Here is a 12,387-nt window from a genome sequence, read left to right on the forward strand (position 1 = left end):
TACTGCCTTCTAGTAACAAATAGCAGTTTCCAAATTAAATTTGTTGGCACAAAAATATGTCAATAGAAAAATGTTATCATTCCATAAATATTCTGAACTGATTATTGCTGTGTTTCATCTGCCCAAATCACAAATCATTCTGTTTCTACATTCTTGTTGATTCATTTCCTGACAATCGAAGATGTTTTAGAAATAGCTAAATCACACTTCAGTAGGAATTTTCTGTGCATCAACCTTTTTGAATGTCCCACCTGACTGTATTTAAAACTGACTATTGACCAAAAAAAAAAAAAAAAAAAAAAAAAAAAATCTCTAGGGAGTATCTGGGAATGGAGAGAAAAGAACATGTGATCAGGTTAGAATCCACCAAAACAAGCAATGGCAACATACATATAATTTTCAAAAACTGCTCCACTCACAGAAAATACACATCTAAATCATCCTGCCTCATGAAAAATGTAATAGAAAAATTTTTAAAGAAATGCTTATTTTAAACAGTAATTTGCAGATGATATCTCAAATAGAATTAAAGTTTATCCCACAAGTTTAGTTTCAGGACAATAGCTTTTATCATTTAAATATTTTGGACACATGATATATATTGCCATATATTACTTTGAACACAAAACAATTTACAAACTCACACATCGAATATATACGTCGTAGTCTTGAGCAACTGGACCTTTCACACGCAACTGCCTGCATTCTTCAGGAAAGTGTCCAGGTTTAGGGAAGAACGAAAAACTAATTATGCTTGCTAAGGCTGACTTAGCTTGGTTATTACGCTGATTTTGTCATCTGATTGAGCTGATTTTTTAAAAAAAATCACCATCCACAGAACACTGCCTCTGCCAAAGAAACCCCAACCATACACCTTCCACTGAACAATAAGAATGAATGTGTTCGGCTGCAACCCCTGTCTCTAAAAAATGTCTGAGAATAGTGATGTGTAGCTCTGAAGGAAGACTAGGGGATTTAAATTGGGACATGACCGCATGGGCCATAGATCATATAGACGGGGCCACAACCATCCCTCTGCTGCCCCTTTCTCAGCTGTTTCTAAGTGAAGAAGAGTCAATGAAGGTTGTTCTTAGAGCCCACTGTCTATCTTTCCAGCGTGTTGTTTATGTGTGAATAGAAAGTTGTGATTAGTTGTTATAAAAATACACCATGTCATTAATCTCAATCTCATTTTCTCTTTTAGTTTTTTAACTGAAGTCCACAGAAAGCCCGTGCATCACTCACATTTCGATCAACATTCAAAAATACAATCACTCCTTTCAAAATCTCCACAAATAGTGAAGTAGTTGCTAAACACAGGAGGAAAAATTTTTTTGAAATATTTTAAGCATTCCCCCCCAACACATGTTGACCTCTTCTGTTAATGGGAGAAATAGAAGTTAAGGCACCACTTAGCCTCATGGTATTTTTAAAGAAAAACATTATGCAACATTTCAATAATAGCAAAGAGTAGGCAATTATAAAATTAGGAAATATTACTAGTTTTTGAAGCAAATGATGGAATTCCAGACTCTCTATAAATTAGTAATTATGTAAGGCCAGTAATAATCAAGTATTTAGAATCATCACCCAAACATGTAAATGACCACTAACTTAAGCCGGATATTCAGTGCTTTAAATGATCCCAATCATCAGATTTGATGTGATTGTCTATACTGAAGTCAAACACAGACTAGATTTCATAAGAAACTCAAACTTTTTGCTTATTTAGAGCAATGTGGAATAAGAATAAACTTAGAGCTTCCTACTAAACTTTCTAGCCTAATACTCACAAGACAGATATCTTAGGAGATGGGAAGATAGTCAGGTCGACAAACATACCTGAACACATAAACAAGAGAAAATTCAGGTTTTTTAGAAAAAAATTTGAGCACCAAAGAAGAGATCCCTTTGCTGATCTTGACTTTGAGAGAAGAATAGACAGATAGGCATAAATCATCATTGTTCAAATATATAATAGGTCAGGTTGCTGGTAAAATAAGCCCTACCCTGTTTAAAAACTATATCACATAGCAATATTTACTTTATGATAATTTAAAAATTAAACCGGTATTAAATGAAAAATGCAACAAGTGTAAATCAACCATTCTTTTATATGAAAAGGACTTCAACTTGGAGAACATTATTCTCTTATTCACTATTAACTAAAATTTAAATCAAAGCACAACATTTAAAAATTACTTGGTTACCTAATTTATAGTTACATGTTGGGCATTTGGAAATATGATAGTTAAAACACTGCACTTAATTCTATGGAGAAAGTCTTACAAATGCATTACAAATTGCAATTAATTTTTTGATGTTCAAAATGTATTGCATTAACGAAATGACAAAATATTCCCCTCGGCCGTTTACATGAAAAGTATCTCCTTTTACTTTGCACATACTTTCTCCAAAACAACAAAGGTTGGTGTCTCACATGCTTCACTTATTTACTTTTGTTATTGCGAATCCAAGATCACCTCACGTATACTAATCTTTTATGGCAGAGGTCAGTGACGTTGTGTCAAAATTCAATAATGCTGCTCTATCTAGTATAGCAATACATTTATCTCAGCGCTGGAATTTAGATCATGTAGAACAAAGCATTTCATTTAAATGATGAAACACTCATCAAGAATGCCCTCTTGCAAACACTTTTCACATTTTAAAAACTGTGGATAAAATACTGCAGTTGTAAAGCCTTCTTTTCAATACAAAATTAAAGTTAACACTTAATTATGTAATATCTCTTTTAATTAGGGGACAGAAAGCATTTTATGTGCCTGTTGCATAGTTGAAACAAACAAAAGCTCTGTCACATTTAAAATGGTAGAGGTGCATGATCTAAATTGACAAATACAAACGAATTTCACTTTTTCTGAAGAGTGAAGAAGTTTCTACTTATAACGTGGAATAGATTTTAATATTCCCAAGGGGATGGAAAAAATGACAAATGAAACAAATTCAAGCTGTTAAAATAGAATAGATTTAACAAAAAGTTTTAACTATTTTTTATTTTTAAAAGTAATTTGGATTCTGAATATTGTTTTTAAAATGTTAACTCACCAAAAGAAATGTAATCAGTATTTTGCATTTATGGTCCCAAGTAAAATTAGCTAATAATTCTGCCAAAAAGCCTACACCACTGAAATGCTCAATTACAATTCATAGCTATAGCAAAAGAAAGTAAATACCTTAGGATTTATCGTAAAGAGTATGACAAATTCTTCTCTATACTTACTTTTTATACCTCAACTCAAAAATATTTTTCAGTTAATCATGTACAATTAAGTTTTTTTCTGAACTCACTAACATATATGTGTACTTTAAAAGTTCTGTTTTTTACGGCATTTACTTTGCTATCACCTCTAATTAACCCCCCCAAAAGAACCTAAAGTTTTCAGTAGATAAATTTTTAGTATATTTTAGAGAAATATTCTGCCAATTTCAAATAAGTAAAATATTCTGCCAATTTCAAATAATAGAAAATGAAAACAGAAAATAATGTTATGTGTATGAGAGCTAAGATTACAATAAAAATAGAATTCAAAAATAATTTTTAAGCCAGAATTATGCTGAATAAGACAAGCGATCTTATTGTTCTTGCACCTGTTTGATGATAGTTAATGATAACATGTTTCTGTTTTTACCTAAATTTTGAAATGTTATGTATTAATTCCTTTTTAAAAAATATCAAAGTTTGCATTAAATGAGAATTCCACTGTGAACTCATATAGAAGTATAGAACTTATCCAGGTAAATTTCTATAAATAGCAGATATGTATTACCTTTTCCCAATTCATATAATCTCTATATTTTAATGTTGACTGATATAATTTCAAACACTCTTTGCCTCAAAGCAACTAGTAGTAAGGTATATACAGGATCATAATTCAGCCCACAACAATACAAGACATTTTTTATATAAACACAAATTATCTATAAACATAAATTGATCTGAAGGAAATCAAGATACATTTCCTAATACTAAAATTTACTTAAAGATAATTTTCACTTTTTTTCTATGACCCATATTAGCAACATTTTACACCATGTAATAATAAGGGAAAGATAAACATAGTGATAAATATATGAAAAACATACCTAATAAGACAGCTCTAAATCATATTTCTTTAAAGGGTGACTAAATCTTCTCATTAATATTTTAAAGAGAAATATGATTATTTTAAAGTAAAAAATAAAGTTTCACTCTAGATTACTTTAGACTAACATATGAAGCAAAATAATATTTAGGACAGTGATAATAGGATTTCTTAAAATGAAACAAAGCAACCGAAATCCTTCCTACTTTTCTGCTTTTAAATACTCTGCAATGTGTCTATTTTTAATGTCTAAAGGTATTGCTGAAAATGGCTATATAAAATCTGAGGTTGTTAATATCTGATTACTGTAGTATTTCATCGCAACTTAAGAATTTAACTCTTAAAATACTGGAGCAAAAAATAACGTATCGGCTTACATCACCAAATTCAGTTATAGTAAAATCAAAATCAACAGTTCCAAATATTGAGTGTAAGGTGCCTTTCAGCTTCAAAAGTTCTTTCATGAAAAATCATTTTTAGTTGCAAAAAGCAATTGAATACAATTATCTAAAGTTATCCAGTCATGTATATATACCAAACATTTCTTTAAAACATTTGTTAGAAATACTATCAAGGTGTTAATAAATTTTTAAAATTATAATAAATGTTAATATTTTTTAGAATCCCAAACACCATAGTTAAAAATTGTGTTCCTAGTTAAAAAATGTGAAACTTAATTGTGCATACAACGAAACTTCTAGAAAACTTCATTACTTACTGTTCACTGAGTATTACTTACAGAGATTAACAGTTTTAAGAATTCATCTGTTATTTATCCTGAAGTGTTTTGAATAACCCTTTCGTACTGTATACATCTCAATGAGATGACCACCCCTACTCTGGTCTGCTGAGAAAAACAGAAAAAAAAAATCGGTAAATTTTCTTTCAGGTTGTTCTTGTTCTAACCTATTTTAGGTGGCCACAGCAGGAATTCATAATGATAAAAAGCAACAATATCGGGAAAATTTTTTATATGCTTGTTTCATATTTACTGTATAAAGTCATTTTGACATGTCTACACAACTGGTTGTGGCAGGTTTCAGACATGATTTCTAATCAAAAAAAAAAAAAAAAAAAGAAAGAAAGAAAAAAAAAATTGCTCCAGGTTCTTTACAGAAAGCTTGCCGCTGGGAAGTTGATTTTGGCCAAGTGCCAAAATCATGTGCAAAGGGGCCTCATTAGGGATTCATGGCAGCCTTCAGCGCTAACAAAAAATGTGACCCAACAGGCTAAATCAGCGACTAAAATTAAAAAGTAAGAGACAAAGACAACTTACTTAATATTCCTTCCAAAGCAACATTAAACTTTTTTTGGTAATTAAACCCTTGTTAGTCTAATGCAGCGTTCCTCTGTCCTCAAATGATTGTACAATTACTCTTTAAAACTTGTCAATTTCCCTTCTAAATACACTTTCTTTCTGTGGCAGTTTACAAAGATTTTGCTATAAAGTAAAACTCTATATCCACTATAATCAGTTCAATAGCAGAAAACAAAATCGTAAAAATGCAGACCACAGTATTCCCTTAAGATTTAAACAAACAAACAAAAAATAAGCAAACAATAGTCAGTACCTTTTAAACTTCTACAAAAGTGAACATGCACACTCCAAAGTCACGTCGATGGTGAGGAATCATTCTCACCGCCCAACTTTTCCCCCCAAAAGTAGATTTGATATGTAGCCTTACCTAGATGTCTTCTGGCTTTTCTGCAGATCAAAAAGTTTCCTGCCTAAGCACACAGATATTCTTTCACAAGCCATAAAGGCCCTTTTATGAATCCAGCACTGTAACAGGCTGCTTTCCACACCACGTTGAGAGCCCAGTGCGTCAGCTCTCAAGATAAAATACATTGCTAATACACAATTAGTGGGAGAGGTTGTCTATTGGAGAATTTATCTTAACGAAAGAAGGAGAAAGAAAGAAGGTTTTTTTTTTTTTTCTTTTTCTTTTTCTTCTTTTTTTTTTTTTTTTTGGAAAAAGCAAAGAGGGTGCGGTCAGATGTTAGCTTTTGCCTGAGAAAAGGGCCCTACACTGCACTAGTACCTAAATACTAGCAGAAGCTGCCTGGGAAGAGAGCCAATGGAAGGACTTTGTTTGACCCAGCTGCCAATCTCCCCTGAAGCCGTGCGCCAGACTAAACACTCACACTATTTTAACTCAAATCAGGCTACAGCAGCTGTTTGCTTTCCGGCTCTGAGCTCTGCACCCACCATGGCCTGTGCAGTTCACCCGGCGCGCTCTGCTCACTGCCTGGCTGAAATCTGTTCCGGGTTGGGATTTGTCACTGGAGAGCGAATTTTAACCCTATTCCTCGTGGTAACTACGGACTGTGTTGTTCTGCATTTGGATCTGGTGATTTGGGATAATTTTATGATCTTTTAAAAGAAGAGTGATATTTCTTTCATAACATAGATGAGAACTGAGATTTGAAGGATTCGTGCATTTCTTTGAAACTCTAAGCCTAAACTCTTTTGAGATGTGCAAATTAACACTAAAATCGCCCTTACGTGTGACATAACAAGGCCCTGACCAGGCATCTCCACAAAGATGGTACCTATTCACCCTAATGCAAACTTCTTCAAGCCTGGCAAGATAGCAGGTTGACATCACAGGACTGGAGAGACTCACATCATTCATTCTAAGAGTTAGTACTGACTTGCTTCATGCTCTGGAAAGTTCCTCCAGAAGCAACACTGAGGCACCCCAGCAGTTTGTTTTCCTTATATGAGAAAGTACCAAGTGACCCAATTTACCTTTCTTAAATTTCTTAACTATTAGGCTGAGTGTAAAAATTATAACCTGAATTGTAAAACATTAAAATTTGCCCACTGGTAGTCTAAAGTGGAAAGGAAAGAGAAGTTAGTCAGGGAAGTACAGTTTAAGTAATCATCAAAGTTACCTGAAGTAGGAGGGAGCAGATTTGATAACAAAGATCTATTGCACACTAAATAGGAGCCAAGTATTGTATATGTGGAGAAATAAATCAGTAAGTCATTCAACGTGTGGAAGAGAGAGAAGTTAAGAGGAGTATGATAACATGGCTGTCACCAAGGTATACTTACTAAATATATATATATATATATATATATAATATATATTACTTACTAAATATATATATTATATATTATATATATAATATATATATATATATAAAATTCCTAATTAGGGACCATGGTGGTGAGAGAAGACAGCATCTTTTCATTTAGGGATTTTGGTTTTGCTGTTGCATTGGGGTAGAAAGATGTCTCTTAATTTAGGGCAAATAGCCAGTAACACTTGTTTTATTTTTAACTTAAATAATTTGGTTCACTCTGTAGTTGGAAGATGAGCAAAAAAGAAACGTTTTCCAAGTACTGTGAAAGTATGTCCAGGAACGTTTTCAAAAAGTTGTTTCTTCTGTTTTAAGCCGAGGTTACTTTGTTTCTCTTCCTGCCCCCAAATGATATGTCTGTTTTCTTATCTTAGAAACTAGAGATCAAAATTACAAAAATTGTAATTTTATAATAAAATGTTATTTCCTCAGATGAGAAGTGGTGAATATGGTTATAAAGAAGTTGAACTATTAGGTTTTATGGGTGCACATAAACTGAAAGACCCAATTCATTAAAAATGCCTGTCAAGATAATATTGTATAACAGGTGGGTTACTGTCCTTGTTCTGACAATAATACGTGTATAAACCCAAAAGATTCCCACTGGATCTGGCTTTCTACATAGCAGAGTATAGTTTGATGCTCAAAATTCTTATGGAATCAAATAAAATGCTGGGAAATGGTTTCTTTTGTGTCCTTTTCATTCAACTCAAGAAAATATTCAACACGTTTCTCTGAATGGTCTATTACAAACTACCCAAGTATGTACTGACTGCTTCCTGCTCTGGAAAGTTCCTCTAGAAATAACACTGAGCACAGCTTTAAATGGAGATACCGTAGTAGCTTTTGTTCATCTCAGTAATTACTTCTCTTATACTGCATTCTGAGTTTCGGTCTTCTCCTTAGATGCCTGTGCCCAAAGCGGTTAGTTCACATCATGAGTTTTATGGGCTGAATTGTGTGTTCTCCTTCCCGCATTTCATATGTTGAAGTCCTCACTGCCAGGACCCAGAATGTGACTGTATTTGGAGATAGGAACTTGAAAGAGATAATTTTGTTAAATGAGGTCATTAGGGTAGGCCCTGATCCAATAGGACTAGTGAGTGTCCTTATAAGAAGAGATTAGGACACAGATACACACAGAGGGAAGATCATGTGAAGACACAGGAAGAAGTTTATCTGCAGCCAAGGAGAGGGGTTCAGAGGAAACCAAACCTGCAGGCCCTTGATCTTAGACCTGTAGCTGCCGGGATTGTGAAAAAATAAAAAGTCATCCAGTTTGTGGTTTTGTTATGGCAACCTGAGGAAACTAATACAATGTCTAAGTAAAAAGGAGAGAAAAATTGTCTTATTGTTGGAATACAATTTGTATCTATACTCAGGTGTTTGATTTTGTCCAAGACATGAAGGAAGTGTACATTATTCCTATCTTCCAGAAAAGAGGAAAAATTACATGTATGCTGAAGTTTTAGCTAAAAGCCATACATGATGTTGAGACTGAAGGACAATATAACACAATTGCCACCCTCCGCGGTGCTTCTCATTTCATATTTTGAACAGGAATATTGTGCTTAAGTCATTGTCTGGTATACAGTAAAACAGTAGGTGCACGATTAATATGAACAAACTTTACAAAGAATTATGGAATAAATAGGTGCCTAGTTATTCCTTTAGGACAATAAAAATGGTGTGTAAACCTTTGGTTTTGCAGACAGTTTTGATGCAGGAGCAATTATAATCAAGCACTGATAGTAGGTAAAAATTTCATATCAAGAGTTAGAAACACAAAATGTTAGTCTTTGTAAGCGGAGAGTTCAGATAACTTTTATAAAGGGAAGAGACCTTAAAAAAAGAAGAAAGAGAAATGTGGATGACTTGCAAGAAAGTCTGGGAAAAGGTAAATGAAGTGAGACTGAAGGTAATCAGAGATAAAACAAGTCAAGGGTTAATCAGAATATCCCCAAGGAAAACCATATTTGCCCAGATAATTAAGGGATGGACACTCCACTCACATGAAGTTGGAAGCAGTAAGATAACAATGAGAAATGGATCAGTGTAGGAATACTTTTACCACTGTGGTAGGCAGAATTTTGAGATGGCCCCCAAGATTCCCACTCCATAATATACACTTATATAATGCTTCCACAGAGGTTGGGCAGAGCCTGTGACTATGTTGTGAATATGATGAGATAGTTGCTCTTGGTTAGGTTATCAATCTCCAAATAAGGGTCAAAGAGATCTCCATGTAAAGTTAGTAGAGGGAGAAAGAAGAAGCCAGTAGTAAACTAACACACTTGACCAGAAAATGTAAGGTAAAGGTGATAGGAATTACCACTGCGATGAGATACCGTTTTACCTCATGACAATTCCCGCCAGCTGACATGTGGATGCGACCATTCATTCATCTTTTGATTCACTCATCCTCTCAAAAATTCTATTTAATGCCTACTTCTGGTGGGGCACTGGGGCTAAGTGTTGTGTAGGATAAAAAACACAGCCCCAGATGTCATATTTTAGATGGTCTAATAAGCAAACCGAAAGGCAAACAGCCAATTCTAAAGAGAATGCCACTGTGTTGAGCATTTTGGAATGCTGGGGTGGTAATGTCCAATGGTGTTGTGAATGTGATAGAATGTTTCAAAAATATTGATAATTATCACCTATTTGAGTATGTAAAATAAAGGAGCTACTGTGAAGGACATTATCATGAAAAAGGACATATTTTTTGTCCCCCTACAGCATCACAATATTATTGCCTAAAAGTGCCTATATATATATGTCATTGTGTGAAATCATGACTGTTAGTTTCTCTTATTTTTTTTTGGTAAACATTTTCCTTATTATTTCCCATGCTAATTGAGACCAGAATGACCGCGTACCCTTTTAAATGCTAACATTTAAAAATAAAATCCAAGATAGAATCATTGTCCACAAAAGCCCATTATTACTCCAAAGTAAATTGCAAACTATACTATAACGGCTGTCTCTTTAAGCAAGATATACTACTACTAATAACACAGTACTTTGAACACCTGTTTCCTAATGAGAATACCCATAAAACACTGAGAAACAATTTCAAATAAATGTTAAATGTAAATTGAATGTGATCATGGAAAACTCAAATTATTATAAGGAAAACGATCTTAAATGACCATGTAAATAGTTTCCATGAAGATCATTAGCAAATATTTAAAATAAAACATATTGTCAACATACAAATCTTAAAATAGAAAGTTTGTTTTGTTTTTTTTAAACTTCTTACCTGGGGTAGCAAATGGAGGTGCACACAGACACATAGTACAAATACGGACAAATGTGGTGCAGTTAACAAATGTGGAAAGCTGATAACCCATTCTTATTAGTCTGATTAAAATTTTTTTTAAAGATTTTATTTATTTATTTGAGACAGAGAGAATAAGAGAGAGAGCACATGAGAGGGGGGAGGGTCAGAGGGAGAAGCAGACTCCCTGCAGAGCAGGGAGCCTGATGCGGGACTTGATCCCGGGACTCCAGGATCATGACCTGAGCCGAAGGCAGTGGCTTAACCAACTGAGCCACCCAGGCGCCCAGTCTGATTAAAATTTCAAAATGACTTCACATTTCCACTGTAAGTTTCTTTTCTAAAAAACATTTCCTGCTTCATTCCATTCTCTAGATCTATAAATCTGGTTTTGAGTGAATCTCTGTAGGTATTTCTATATTTTATCAAGTATATTTTATTTTTTTAAAGATTTCATTTATTTATTTGGAGAGAGAGAGAGGGAGGGAGAGCACAGAGGCAGAGGGAAGGGAAGAGGCAGACTCCCCGCTGAGCTGGGAGCCTGACACGGGACTTGATCCCAGGACCCTGGGATCATGACCTGAGCTGAAGGCAGACGCTTAACTGACTGAGCCACCCAGGCACCCCTTATCAAGTATATTTTATAGTTCCAGGAGAATTAAGAACAATCTAAATATACACAAGAAGACATAGATAACATGAATAGCCCTATATCTAGAAATAAATTGAATTAATAATCAATAATCTTTCCCCAAAGAAATCACCAGACCCAAATAATTTTACAAGCGATTTCTACCAAACATTTAAGGAAGATATGATACCAGTTCTCCACAATCTCTTTCAAAAGACAAAATTAGAGGAATGTTACTCAGCTCATTCAGCAAGGCCAGCATTAATCTAATGCCAAAACTAGATTAAAAACAAAAATTACAGACCTGTGTCTCTCATGAACATAGACACCAAAAACCTCCATAAAATATAAACAAGTCAAATTTGGCAATGTATGAAAAGAATTATACACTTTGACCAAGTGGTTATTTATTCCATGAATGCAAGGCTGGTTCAACATTTGTAGAATCAATCAGTGTAATTCACCATATCAACAGACTAAGTAAGGAAAATCATATGACCATATTGACACAGAAGACACATCATTTGACAAAATCCAACACTTAGTACTGGTGAAAATTCACCAAACTAGGAATATAGGAGAACTTCTCCGGGCTGAAGAACATCTACAAAAACCTACAGAGAACATACTAGACGCTTTCTCCCTAAGATCAGGAACAAGACAAGGATCTTTCCTGTCATCACTCCTCTGCAACATTATATAAGAAGTCATAGCTGGTGCCATAAGACAAGAAATGGAAATAAAAGTATGAACACTGGAAAAGAATAAATAAAATTGTCTTTATTCATAGATGTAGGATTGTCTATATAGAAACATCCCAAAGAATTAAAAAAAAAGTTCAAGCAGCTATAGCAAAGTTTCAGAATACAAGGTTAATAAACAAAAGTGAATTACCAGTTAGAAGATGAATAAGTTCTGAGGTTTTAACGCAAAGCGTTGTGCTTATAGTTAAAGAGTACCGTATTATACATGTGAAAATTGTTAAGAGAGTAGATCTTAAATGTTCTCACCACAAAAAAGAAGTAGTATGTGATGTGATGGAGGTATTAGCTAACACTACAGTGATAATCATATTGCAATACATAAGTGTATCAAATCAACATGTTGTACACCTTAAATTTACAGTGTTATGTATCAATTATATCTCTATAAAGATGGTTAAGAATACATTATTTTTTTTAAAAAAAACAACTGTTTTCTTCTTTACCAGCAACATAAAATTAAAATTTGAAAATTTAAAATACCATTTATAATAGTATCCAAAATTAAATTCTTTGGTA

General features: G+C 33.7%; 1 protein-coding gene across 18 annotated transcripts in view; it reads right to left on the reverse strand.

Moving 5' to 3' along the window:
* Positions 1–12,387, reverse strand: part of LOC123863282 (uncharacterized) — a 691,187-nt gene that overhangs the window by 324,431 nt on the left and 354,369 nt on the right. For 6 of the 18 annotated variants that reach the window (XR_010407905.1, XR_010407903.1, XR_006795506.2 and 3 more), the window contains exon 1: positions 5,792–7,179. The exons of 6 other annotated variants lie outside the window; for them this stretch is intronic. The gene's annotated coding sequence lies outside the window, so the exon portion shown is untranslated. Of the gene's footprint in view, positions 1–4,845; positions 4,954–5,677; positions 7,180–12,387 lie in introns of those variants that run through there. 6 more of the 18 variants (XR_010407906.1, XR_010407904.1, XR_006795504.2 and 3 more) reach the window with 3 other exon arrangements.

Source organism: Mirounga angustirostris, unplaced genomic scaffold (genome assembly GCF_029215605.1).
Source record: "Mirounga angustirostris isolate CCGP_5_RB_7025 unplaced genomic scaffold, mMirAng1.0.hap1 SCAF_1, whole genome shotgun sequence".
Lineage (NCBI taxonomy): Eukaryota > Metazoa > Chordata > Mammalia > Carnivora > Phocidae > Mirounga > Mirounga angustirostris.